Source organism: Stegodyphus dumicola, chromosome 1 (assembly GCF_044657685.1).
Source record: "Stegodyphus dumicola isolate Sdum_Otavi_A_Nest chromosome 1, ASM4465768v1".
Classification (NCBI taxonomy): Eukaryota; Metazoa; Arthropoda; class Arachnida; order Araneae; family Eresidae; genus Stegodyphus; species Stegodyphus dumicola.
Window position 1 is genome coordinate 63,585,919 of NC_140768.1, and position 11,875 is coordinate 63,597,793.

The 11,875-nt window shown below is 32.5% G+C and overlaps 1 protein-coding gene across 1 annotated transcript in view; it reads right to left on the minus strand.

Annotated features, from left to right (window-relative positions):
- LOC118179684 (uncharacterized) overlaps nt 1-4,686 on the minus strand; it is a 28,849-nt gene extending 24,163 nt beyond the window's left edge. The window contains exon 1 of the mRNA XM_085815670.1: nt 4,493-4,686. The gene's annotated coding sequence lies outside the window, so the exon portion shown is untranslated. The remainder of the gene's footprint in view (nt 1-4,492) is intronic.
- Between the last annotated feature and the right edge of the window lie 7,189 nt (nt 4,687-11,875).

Genomic DNA, 11,875 nt, shown 5'->3' on the forward strand with positions numbered 1-11,875 from the left:
TATCGTTAGTTGAATTCCTTTTTAACCTGTTTTATTACTTGTAAACGATGTCATGTATTTTTTGTCCTATATCTAAAATTGGCTAATCTTTGGAATATGGTAACAGGTAGTTTGGCGACATTTTGGTAAGGCGATAAAAGTTACTAGCTAGGACTTTAGTGTACATGGATAAAGTCAAGAGTGTGCGCAATGCCATTTTTGTGCAATTCTGAGATGTTTTTTTAAGTGAAAATAGGTCGACGTGTACATGGATGATACCGTGTATGTGAAATTCTTAAAAACGCGGCAAGCAGTTTGCGATTCTGCACTTTCTCAAAATTTCGCACCTAATCTTCGTCATGATTAAGCATTTTTGTTCCATAAAAGTTCTAGTATAAGCGTAATTCGGGTAGCAGATTGTTGGAAAAAAATGTTGAATTAAAAAAAAAAAAAAAAAAAAAAAAAAAAAAAAAATGCCTTTACTTTGTGAAAACAAAATGGCGTCCAAAACAAAACTAGCAAGTTGCTGTAGCAGGGTTGGTTGCCAAAGTTTCGCCAGAAAATCGCCAAGTTACCATAATCCAAAGATTAACCCTAAAATTAAATAAAGACATTGTCAACTTAAACGTGTTGTGTTTATCTTGTTTGGGTAACAACTCCTAGCAAAAGAGTTGTCGGCTAAGTGTGTACTACGAAATACTCAAGAAGTCTACTGTAAATGGGAATTCATTATAAGAAATGGATCATGTTTCTCTATCTAGAAATGAAAATGAATCGAAAAGGGAAAAAAAGGAACCATTTCAATGAAGTTATTTTGTCATAATATTTTAAATGATAAATATATAATTATATAGACACAGAAAAGGCATATGCCAAAGTAAAACACAACACTAGTTTAAAGAAAATAGCTTGTCTTAGATTTTATGTAAATCTGTATCTATGTTTCGAGGGCGACCGACTACTAACAAAGGCAAAATTTTTGCCAGTATAAGTCTCCTATCTTCCAATTTTATATTTTAAATGCATTCTATATGCCAAAATTTCGAGATTTTTTTGTACAAAATAAATAGCTTTCATAAGAAGAAGATGGCGTTAGAAAGGGGAAAAAGCGTGTTTAAGTGTTAATGGATAACAGCTTTCCCCCCCCTTCCCTCATGAAATCAGGCTGCTACTGTCTTACGTTTCACTCACTGGGTATGAAATGCTATCACTATAATTTAAGCTCACTCAAGTCAAATACATTAAGAGACTTGCTGCAATAGAACGCGCTTTACAAACTAGGCTTGAACCATTTCGGAAAACTTTTTTTTCTTTTTTTACTTTTAGATAAGTGTTTAGGAGCATTAGCCATTAACACATACAACAATGTGAAACAAAAGTATTAGAGAAAATAATGCAGATTGGAATTTAGAAACAAAAAAATGTTAAAATTTTCATTTTTCTTATAACTTTAAAGCTGAGCAAATGATTGGTGGCAATGAACAGTTATGCATATGTACTTTCAACGTACGCAGCTTTTAAAATCACGAATTTACATACCGCATAAATAATAAATAGTTCATAATGCCGCATAAATAATGAATATTAAATTTTCCAGTTTCAATAATCAACTTCTGGAATATTTTCACTATCAAATTTTTCGTGAAAAAACAAAAATTCACTTGAAATATACGACAAAATCTTTTTTATAATTTACTGAAATTCATTTTGTACACCAGCAACTTTAAAGTAACTCTTTTAGCAAAATTTGAATTTAAATTCATGCAATCTATATACGAACGTAAATACATGAAGTATTACAGGCATGAATATGAACGTAATGAATATCTATATCCTGAACGCATATTTCATTTTATACGCAGATGAAGACTAACATTATCAAACAACGTATAAATATTGGGTTTAAAAAATAATGATAATTGTTTTTATCACTCAATGATTCAACGTTATTCCTCCACTATTTTGGTTAAACACGGTTTCACAGCTTGAAGAAGCTCCCAAAGATCCTCATTTAACTACATATCTGAAGCTAATTTTACACAACTGCCAGATTAAACGTGAGTTCAAGGAAGAAAATATTCTTCTCATCCAGAGTTTCTTAAACTGTGGATCATGCAGCAGAGGTCGCCAAAAATTTTAGCAGTTTTGATATTTCTTTAACTTATCATAATAATTTTACAATTACCAAATATTTTTACACAATGTATCAGAAAATAGATACAGATACAGACAAAGGGAAAAAAAAAACCGTTTCAACGCATTCTTTTTATAACATAAACGTTCATTTTACTTGATTTTGCACGTGATGCTGTCATTTCGTCTGTTACTTATTTAAAATTTTCACATTTTTCTATGTTTTAAAATTAGAATGACCTAAAACTGCAATAATAGTTAATGACCCTTTGAATGTTAATAGCAATAATAGTTACCCTGCAATAATAGCAATAATAGTTAATGAAAGTTAGTGACCTAAAACTGCAATAATATATTTCGGTATAAGTGAAAAAAATGATGATTTCACTCACACGTGTGTCGGATTCGCGCAATGCTTATGGGGGTCCTGGGGTCGCGAAAAAATCTCAGTGATAAAAAGGGGTCGCGACTGAAAAAAGTTTAAGAAGTTCTGCTCTAATCCAAATGATAAAATAGTTACAATAAGTTAAAATTAAAAATATTATGAAATCTTAATAATGGAAAGAAATTATAAAACACGAAGTCATTTTTTTATCTCTGATTACAAAATAGCAACCGGATTTCAGTATAACCGGAATATATAAACGGAGATACAGCTGGAAGAAGTTTAGCTTAGGTTAACAAAAATCGCTAAAGCTTAAAAGTGTCGAATTTTTCATAGAAGAAAAAATATGGAGAGGGGCAGAGTTTGGATAAGTTGCTAAATACGTAACTAATACTGGCGAATGTAAAATAAATGCTCTTTTAAAAACATACACTTTCTAACTAGTAACGTGATGTTTTATGCACATAAATGATGGCATAACATTTCTTTTGTAGAGTTGTATTCATTGGCATAGCTGGAGGGAGTTGCAATCCGCCCCCCAACCGCACATATTTGGGGATGTCATTTTACATGTGATGCACATCAGAGGAATTAGTCATATGGATTTTCAGATCAAAAAGGTTTAGGATTTAATGGAATATAGCAAAGTTCACTGCGGTTGGAGGGATGTCTCCAAAGAATACAATTCTCTGCGAAGAGCTTAAAAACAGGGAACTGATCCTAATCACGTTCCGAGAGGGGCACTGACTCATAATCACATCATGGATACGTGAATACAATGTTATATACCCTACATTAAGCTGCCAGACCGTTCTTTGGGATGTGACCACAGGTCGTACTACCAGTATTCAACTGCCTTACCCACTGGGTCAGTGGTGAGGTGATGTATCACGAGATGCGGAATCATCATACGAAATTGAATCGAAGAAAGTATTGTTCTTACATCGAACAAAGAAATTGCAGAAATTTCAGTAGCTTCATATTCGTGCTATGCCTTCCTTATTTCATTGAAACTTTTGAATTAAAAATATGAATATTAATTAAAGTATGTTCTCAATGGCATAAAGTAGGAAAAACAGACCCATTAACAGAGTTTTATTCCTGTTACTGTTTGGAAAGATAGAACAGAAAGTTAGAAACGATCGCTTCGAATTTTTGCAGTTTATTTTAAAATACAGTCTCTAAAAAAATATACACTTTCTACTATTGCAAATTTTCATCATATTTTCTGTAAGTATTACTTGTTGCGAGAATTTTTCTAAAAACAAGTTACTTAAAAGGCGCTTAAGACTTTGTATTTAAATACAAGACCTTGTATTTAAAGGTACCTTGTGAAGGACCTTGTATTTAAAGGGTCTACAGAAGCGCATCAGCCAAAGTAAAACATAACTTCAGAAAGTAGGAATTAAAGTTTTCTTTTAAAAATAAACACATAGCTCTTGTTTATTTCCCTTTATATGGTTATAGATTTCATTTTTCGGTTTATATTGAAAGGGGAGAAAATGGATCACTCCTTGTGGCAAAAGCTTCGGCTGCATCACTGCAATCGTATTCATAAAATATACGCTATTGCATGAGCAATATTTTTTATTCGTTCCAACAGTAAATGAAATTATAACTTAACTTTCAACACTACACATTTACGAAACGAATTTAGTCGACTTTTGCTAAATATAGGAGGGAGGATTACTATTATTTCATATTTTCTGATTAAATAAAGTAAATAATTTAATTAATTTGAGATTAACTAATTATTCAAACAAAATAAGTAACTCCCACTCAACTGCTTGGAAGAAAAGAAGCTGCTGTATATGCTGATAGTACAATAATTCAAACCACATTGTAAGAACCTAGTGTCAAAAGTCCTAAAATTACAACATGCTTTTTTATTCACGTACCGTTTGCATTTAAACATCAGAGTACTAGTTAAAAATATCTCTTTCACAGATAGACGCAATAAATAATGAATAAAATTGAAAAGTTTACAAATCTTACCAAACAATGCTGCCTGACAAGTTGGATTTTCCGCGCTTTCAGTTCCTCGTCTAGTCTAATCGCTTCTGTAGTTGTACAGCACGTGTTTTTGCAGGTGGCTGTTTCGTTCTTTTCGCTGCAATCGAAGGTCTGCCATGACGTCATCACGAATTTTGATCTGTGATGTCTCTCTCACCAATGAGAGTCATCCTTTCTTTTCCAGGAAATAAGCGCGCGTTCCGCCTTGTCAGTTTTTGAAAATTAATACGGGTGTTCTGAGCCCAATTCTTGCGTTTTCTAGCAAAGGATGGCTGAATACGTTAAAGAGTTTGAATTTATGTGAGGAGGGAAACTGTCGTTTCACATCTCCTTTTTTTTTTTTTTTCTTCACGACCTGATGATTATATCATTCGTCGCCTTCTAGCATTCAGGCGAAGTCGATGAAATTTTTTGAATAATACATAACTGTGTCTGGCTTACGTCAAACTAATTCGCCACGAGAAAAGTCACGTTATCGTTATCATGTAAGTACTCCAAAAATTCCATCGTTTCGAGAATCGTGTTTTTAATGACAGTAAAATAATAATGAGAAGATGTGCAATATCATTAAAAACAAAATAATATTTCATCGAATTTTAGCATATTTGGGCTGTCCAGCACAATAATGATTTGAAATGGTAAAACAAATTATGTAAATTCCAGTGGCTTAATAAAGACGCTGATGGTTTAATTCGGCATCTGTACGGATGATTGAACGAGTTGCTGCATTAGATATTCGTAGTTTTCCCTCACTTTTTATGTGAGTCGTCGCCAGTTCCCTTAATAAATCGCTCTGCGAAGGCTTCCCTTTCTGTAGATAGCAGTATATCAATTCTAGTTGCCTGAATTAATTGGTACCTGGTTAATTGGTAATAATTAGTTGCTTGGTTAATTGGTTCTGCACGCTGGGTCGGTATTCCAGAGGTCCGTGGTTCGATTCCCGTCGAAAGCGATAGCTCATTTTTCATCTTGCCTGCTTCCAAAAAAATCCTATTATCTTTACAGTGGCGCCCGAACTAAAAGGGTTGTGGATGATGACTCTCCACACCCAGGATTTGGCGATTGGGTTACCTAAAAACCCCAGTCGCCCTTTAAAAAGGGGAGTATATAAGGTATTTCTCCCACTTTCCTAGCGTGCCTTTGTGGTGTAGTGGTTCTGCACGCTGGGCCGGTACTTCAGAGGTCCGTGGTTCGTCCCGGCGATGGCGATTGCTCATTTTTCATCTCTCCGTCTTCCAAAAAAATCCTAATCTCTCTACACAGTAAAAAAAGTAAAGAAAAGAAGAGAATGCTTTTGTATAGCAAAATACAAAAACAATGATGAAAATATACGTTATTTACGTGCAACATATTTTTGTTTCAAATAAAAATGATGAAATTAATTTACATTTACATAGGTTCTAAAGCCATTTTTTACAAATTACCATGTTTTCATTATTTGGAAAAAGAATTATATATATATAAGTCTTCCAGCATTAATTTTAGCTGTTTTTTCACTTGTTTACAGTTTTTTTCCAGTTTTTCCAGACTAATTTCTTCCTATTTATGTAATACTGTGTTAAAATATTTCGTGGAGCTACAGCTCCTGGTAACTTTTTAGCAAGATCGCTGCAATAGGTTGATCTTTACATTATGGTAACTTGGCGATTTTTTGGCGAAAATTTGGCAACCAACTCTCCTACAGCAAACCTCTATTTTTTTCCCCCGCCGCCATTTTGTCTTCACGAAGTAAAGACATGTTTCTTTTCTTTTTATCTACTCAACACTTCTTCCAACAATCTACTAGCCGAATTACACTTATGCTAGAAATTTTATCAAACAAAACTGCTTAATCATGACAAATATTCACTGCAAAATTGGGAAAAAGTGCACAATACCATACTCCTTACGCGTTTTTCAAAATAACGCATACACATAAACCATGTACACGCCGACTTATTTTTACTTAAAAAAACATCCCAGAATTGCACAAAAATGGCATTGCGCACACTCTTCACTATATCCATGTACACTGCTTTTTTCTCATAAATTAGAAAAATTTCACGAAAATACATGACAATTTTCTCAATCTTTAAACCCGGTAAAAAGAACATATATGAAATTACCTGATCGCGAAAAAGTATTTACCCTTTACAAATATGAACATTTCCACATATAAAATAAATAAAATATCCAAAAACTTTTACCTCTAAATCATCTATTACATTATACACGTCACCAACGAATTCATACCGCAAGCATTACAAATACTTAGTATCAAATATTTAAATTATTTCCAAGCACGTTTACTTCAACTTTATACCAAATTCCTACAAACATAAAATTCACAAAATAACTATGATTTAATTAAAATATCACTAAACCATGTACACGTCGACTTATTTTTACTTAAAAAAACATCCCAGAATTGCACAAAAATGGCATTGCGCACACTCTTCACTATATCCATGTAAACTGCTTTTTTCTCATAAATTAGAAAAATTTCACGAAAATACATGACAATTTTCTCAATCTTTAAACCCGGTAAAAAGAACATATATGAAATTACCTGATCGCGAAAAAGTATTTACCCTTTCCAAATATGAACATTTCCACATATAAAATAAATAAAATATCCAAAAACTTTTACCTCTAAATCATCTATTACATTATACACGTCACCAACGAATTCATACCGCAAGCATTACAAATACTTAGTATCAAATATTTAAATTATTTCCAAGCACGTTTACTTCAACTTTATACCAAATTCCTACAAACATAAAATTCACAAAATAACTATGATTTAATTAAAATATCACTAAACCATGTACACGTCGACTTATTTTTACTTAAAAAAACATCCCAGAATTGCACAAAAATGGCATTGCGCACACGCTTCACTATATCCATGTAAACTGCTTTTTTCTCATAAATTAGAAAAATTTCACGAAAATACATGACAATTTTCTCAATCGTTAAACCCGGTAAAAAGAACATATATGAAATTACCTGATCGCGAAAAAGTATTTACCCTTTAAAAATATGAACATTTCCACATATAAAATAGATAAAATATCTAAAAACTTTTACCTCTAAATCATCTATTACATTATACACGTCACCAACGAATTCATACCGCAAGCATTACAAATACTTAGTATCAAATATTTAAATTATTTCCATGCACGTTTACTTCAACTTAAACGTATACCAAATTCCTACAAACATAAAATTCACAAAATAACTATCATTTAATTAAAATATCACTAAACCATGTACACGTCGACTTATTTTTACTTAAAAAAACATCCCAGAATTGCACAAAAATGGCATTGCGCACACTCTTCACTATATCCATGTACACTGCTTTTTTCTCATAAATTAGAAAAATTTCACGAAAATACATGACAATTTTCTCAATCTTTAAACCCGGTAAAAAGAACGTATATGAAATTACCTGATCGCGAAAAAGTATTTACCCTTTCCAAATATGAACATTTCCACATATAAAATAAATAAAATATCCAAAAACTTTTACCTCTAAATCATCTATTATATTATAAACGTCACCAACGAATTCATACCGCAACCATTACAAATACTTAGTGTCAGATATTTAAATTATTTCCATGCACGTTTACTTCAACTAAAACGTATACCAAATTCCTACAAACATAAAATTCACAAAATAACTATCATTTCATTAAAATATAATTAAATTCAAAAACACTACTTAAAATATAAATGAGCACATACATTAAATTAATAAAAATTACCTTACAATCCTAATTACTTTAAACTAAATCATTGCTAATAACAATTTTCCCAATAATACCAAATTCCTTTCCACCTTACATTTAGAACAATGCATAAAAATAATATCCTCAAATAATTAAAAATACTAACTTACCTAATCTTCTTCAGAATCTTGATTACGTGGCGGATACACTTTTCTAATTCATTCAATAAAATTATTGAAAGATTTTTTCTGCGAATTTTTCCTCCATACTTCCTCCGCTAAATAAAAAGCAAACTTCTCTTTATCACAATGCCTAAATACCCATTTCGAATTCACTTTAGTTAGGGCCATGGGATCCAAAAATTAACCAACACTGTTTCACACAACACAGAATAAAGCTAAATACAAAATTTCCAGATTTTTTCCAGATTTCCCCCCCTTTTCCGATTAAAGAACCGTAATTCGTCCATTAATATCACATGACATATCCCATGATCTCTCATTTCCCTCACGCAAAATAATGCGTAATCGGAACTGAGTACTGCTCACATTATTACCAAAGTCCCAGGTAGTAACCTTTATCGCCTCCAAAATGTCGCCAAACTACCAGTTACCATATTGTAAAGATCAACCTTGCAATATTTCTACCTACTACTATTATTATATATATACATATGCTGCATAACTACGGCTAATTGTAATAGCCATGTTTAGCTGAGCAATTTCAATTAAGGCCTTCATCCATTATGGTGGTTACTAGTATGGCTGAAAATAAATATATAACTTGGCCGCAACTAACGGTACTATTGGGATGCCTAAGATTTTTTCTCAGAATTATTGCAGAAAAATAAATAAATGCATTATATGCCTTCATTTTTATTTCTTTATCTTAAAATATAAGGAGGGTCTTATATTATAGCATGTCCTTTTTTCCTTTATAATGTTTGCAAACTCCGTATGTATGCTGATATATTGTCGATATGTTATAGTAAGTAACTGAACTGTTGCATGGCATGTTTATTGGCTTATGATAAACTGTTCTTTATTGTAAGGCAGTAAGCATGCTATTCACATTCATCTAAATTAATTTAATAGCTTCTTTCAATTCATGTGTACCAGCAGGGCCGGCGATAGGCATTTTGCCGTCCAGTGCAAACCTCGTAACTCCAAAATTCTACTCCCCCGTTTCTTTCCTGAATACTAAAAATTTGTCGCCTATAGATTCTGCCGCCGGTGCGGTCGCAAATGCTGTGGGGCCGTCTTTGCGTACCAGCGATCTTCAAACTGTATTCCGTGGAGTCTTGGGGCTTTCACGGAAGCTCTTTAAGGATTTTGAAATCAAATCAAAAGTCAAAACAATTTTTGAATACCATTATGAACCACAAACCTAACCATCTAAAGCAAGTAGTAAAATTATATTCTTTATTTTTAATTGTTATTGAAACCTAAAATAATGTGGAAAAGATCTGTTTTTCTGAGAAAAAATTTAATGAAATAATCATTTTCTTTTTAATTTTATATATAAAATAGAAGTAATATTGATATAATTTCAAGCTTTTTTAACATTTACATTTATTAGTAGAGGTATCTCGGAAATTATATATACAGTATTTTAAGTTCCCCGAGTCGACAAAATTTGAATACCTTTGTTGTGTGCTATTTTTATGCATAATTTAAATCAAAGAAAAAAACTGCAAAAAATTAGTGCCACGTTTAATTTTAAAATAATCCCATCATATTAACGTAAACCATTAGCATCAATTTTATGACCTAAAAATTGTATTTCATCCTGAAAAAATTTACTTTTCTCTAAATTTAATTTCAGTCCATGAGTTTTACATTTTACGAACAAATTTTTTAAAGTATTTAAATGTGCTTCATCATCCGCCACTGTTATCTACGCATCATCCATTCAGTTTTCGTACCAAGATGGCTTCACAAAACGTTTTATATTTTTTATTGTTAACGTTTTTTTGTGTTTATTTATTAAATATCACGTTCTTCGTGCTTGAGCAGCATAAAATTCGGCCACATAAATTTTGAGATTCAACAGCAGAATTTCAAAATATTTCAAAGTAGCATATTTTTAGAATTTCCGATGGACAGTCTTTCGAGGTGAAGATGAAAATGTTTTTTTTTTTTTCTGTACAGTGTTTCCATTGTTCGCTTTTAAATCGTTGAGTTTGTTAATCAAAAATTCGTTCAAGTTTTACAAAATATGAAATAGACAATAAAAGAAATTCAAAATTCTGCCTTCCACGTGCTCATATTCGATTGGAGGACTATGGTTATTCAAAATTTGATGGCTTTAGGTACCGTTGTTTTTTCCTAGTTCGAGAAACATACATACATTCACGCAGATTCTTCACTATTCGATTTCTTTAAATATAATAACATTTAGTGGCAACAATTTAAAAAGTGGTACAACGCTTTTAGTGATTCGATGCAAAATACTGTTTCCAGACTAATAGTCCTTCTGGGCTAACGCCCCTTTGGGCGAAAAAGGATTGGGAGGAATGATTGTAGACTGCGAATTCAGCGAGAGCGTAAAAAACTTTAACGAACCCTTTTGCGCGGCCGTTAAAGTCTGAAACCTTTCAGATTATTGTTATTATTATTTCAAAGAAGCATTTTAAATAAATTTGCGTTCAATAAAGCTGTATTACATTTTTAATCAATAATCATTCGGATGCAATGCCACATGTAATCAAAGGTGGCAAAGCGGGAATTTCCGTCTAACGTATTTCAGTAGGTAAATAAGCTAAATTTTGGTTTTCAGAAACTAACAAAAAATAATATTCAGCAATATCTATTCTAAAATTCATTAATGGTAGGAAATATCAGTAATCTATCTAAGGGGGAGGAGAACTGAATAGTTGCACAGGCAAGGAAGATTATTTTGACATGTTTCATTTTCTCGCAGAATTCATCTTCCGTCTAAAAAAATTTTAAATTACATGCAAGTTGAGCTATAATTCAGAGCTAAAACAGTTTCTTGAACTTCCATCTGTCGTAACACCTTCATTCAATGAAAGGCCTACAGAGTCCTACTTGATCTGGTTATGCTGTTTAGTTCTATATTCCTAACTGATGTGAAACGAATTATTGCTATGTATGAGAACAACAAGGTTTTTCAGAAAGTTAAAATAACCTTTTTATTTAAACAGAAATTAAGAACCTAAGTGCACGTTCTTGTGCTACGATGACCACAACTCGAGGAGACGAAAAGTAAACAGAACAGTTCAATTTTTACATCATTAAATACTGTTAAAGGCTGGTTCACTAACTCTACCGGAATGTCAAAATTAAAATTTATATTTTGAAACAGCGCGAGAAACAGCAAAGCCGAACAATTACACCTACTAGAGCTGGCGGGAAACTAACCGCATAGCGCACACGCGATGCCAGTCTTCCCAGAACCTCAGCTAAAGTACCGTAATTTCCGGAAGAAAGGCCGCATCAGCGTAAACGCCGCCCTCGAGAAAAATGGCGGGAAAAAAATTAAAATTACACTGAAACGCCGCATCAGCGTAAACGCCGCAATAGATTAAATTGCGCGTGACAACGTCGTGGGCCGTATAGATGCAAAAACTCAACCTAAGTCCTGATATATGACATACCAGTTAAGAAAAATGCATGAAATG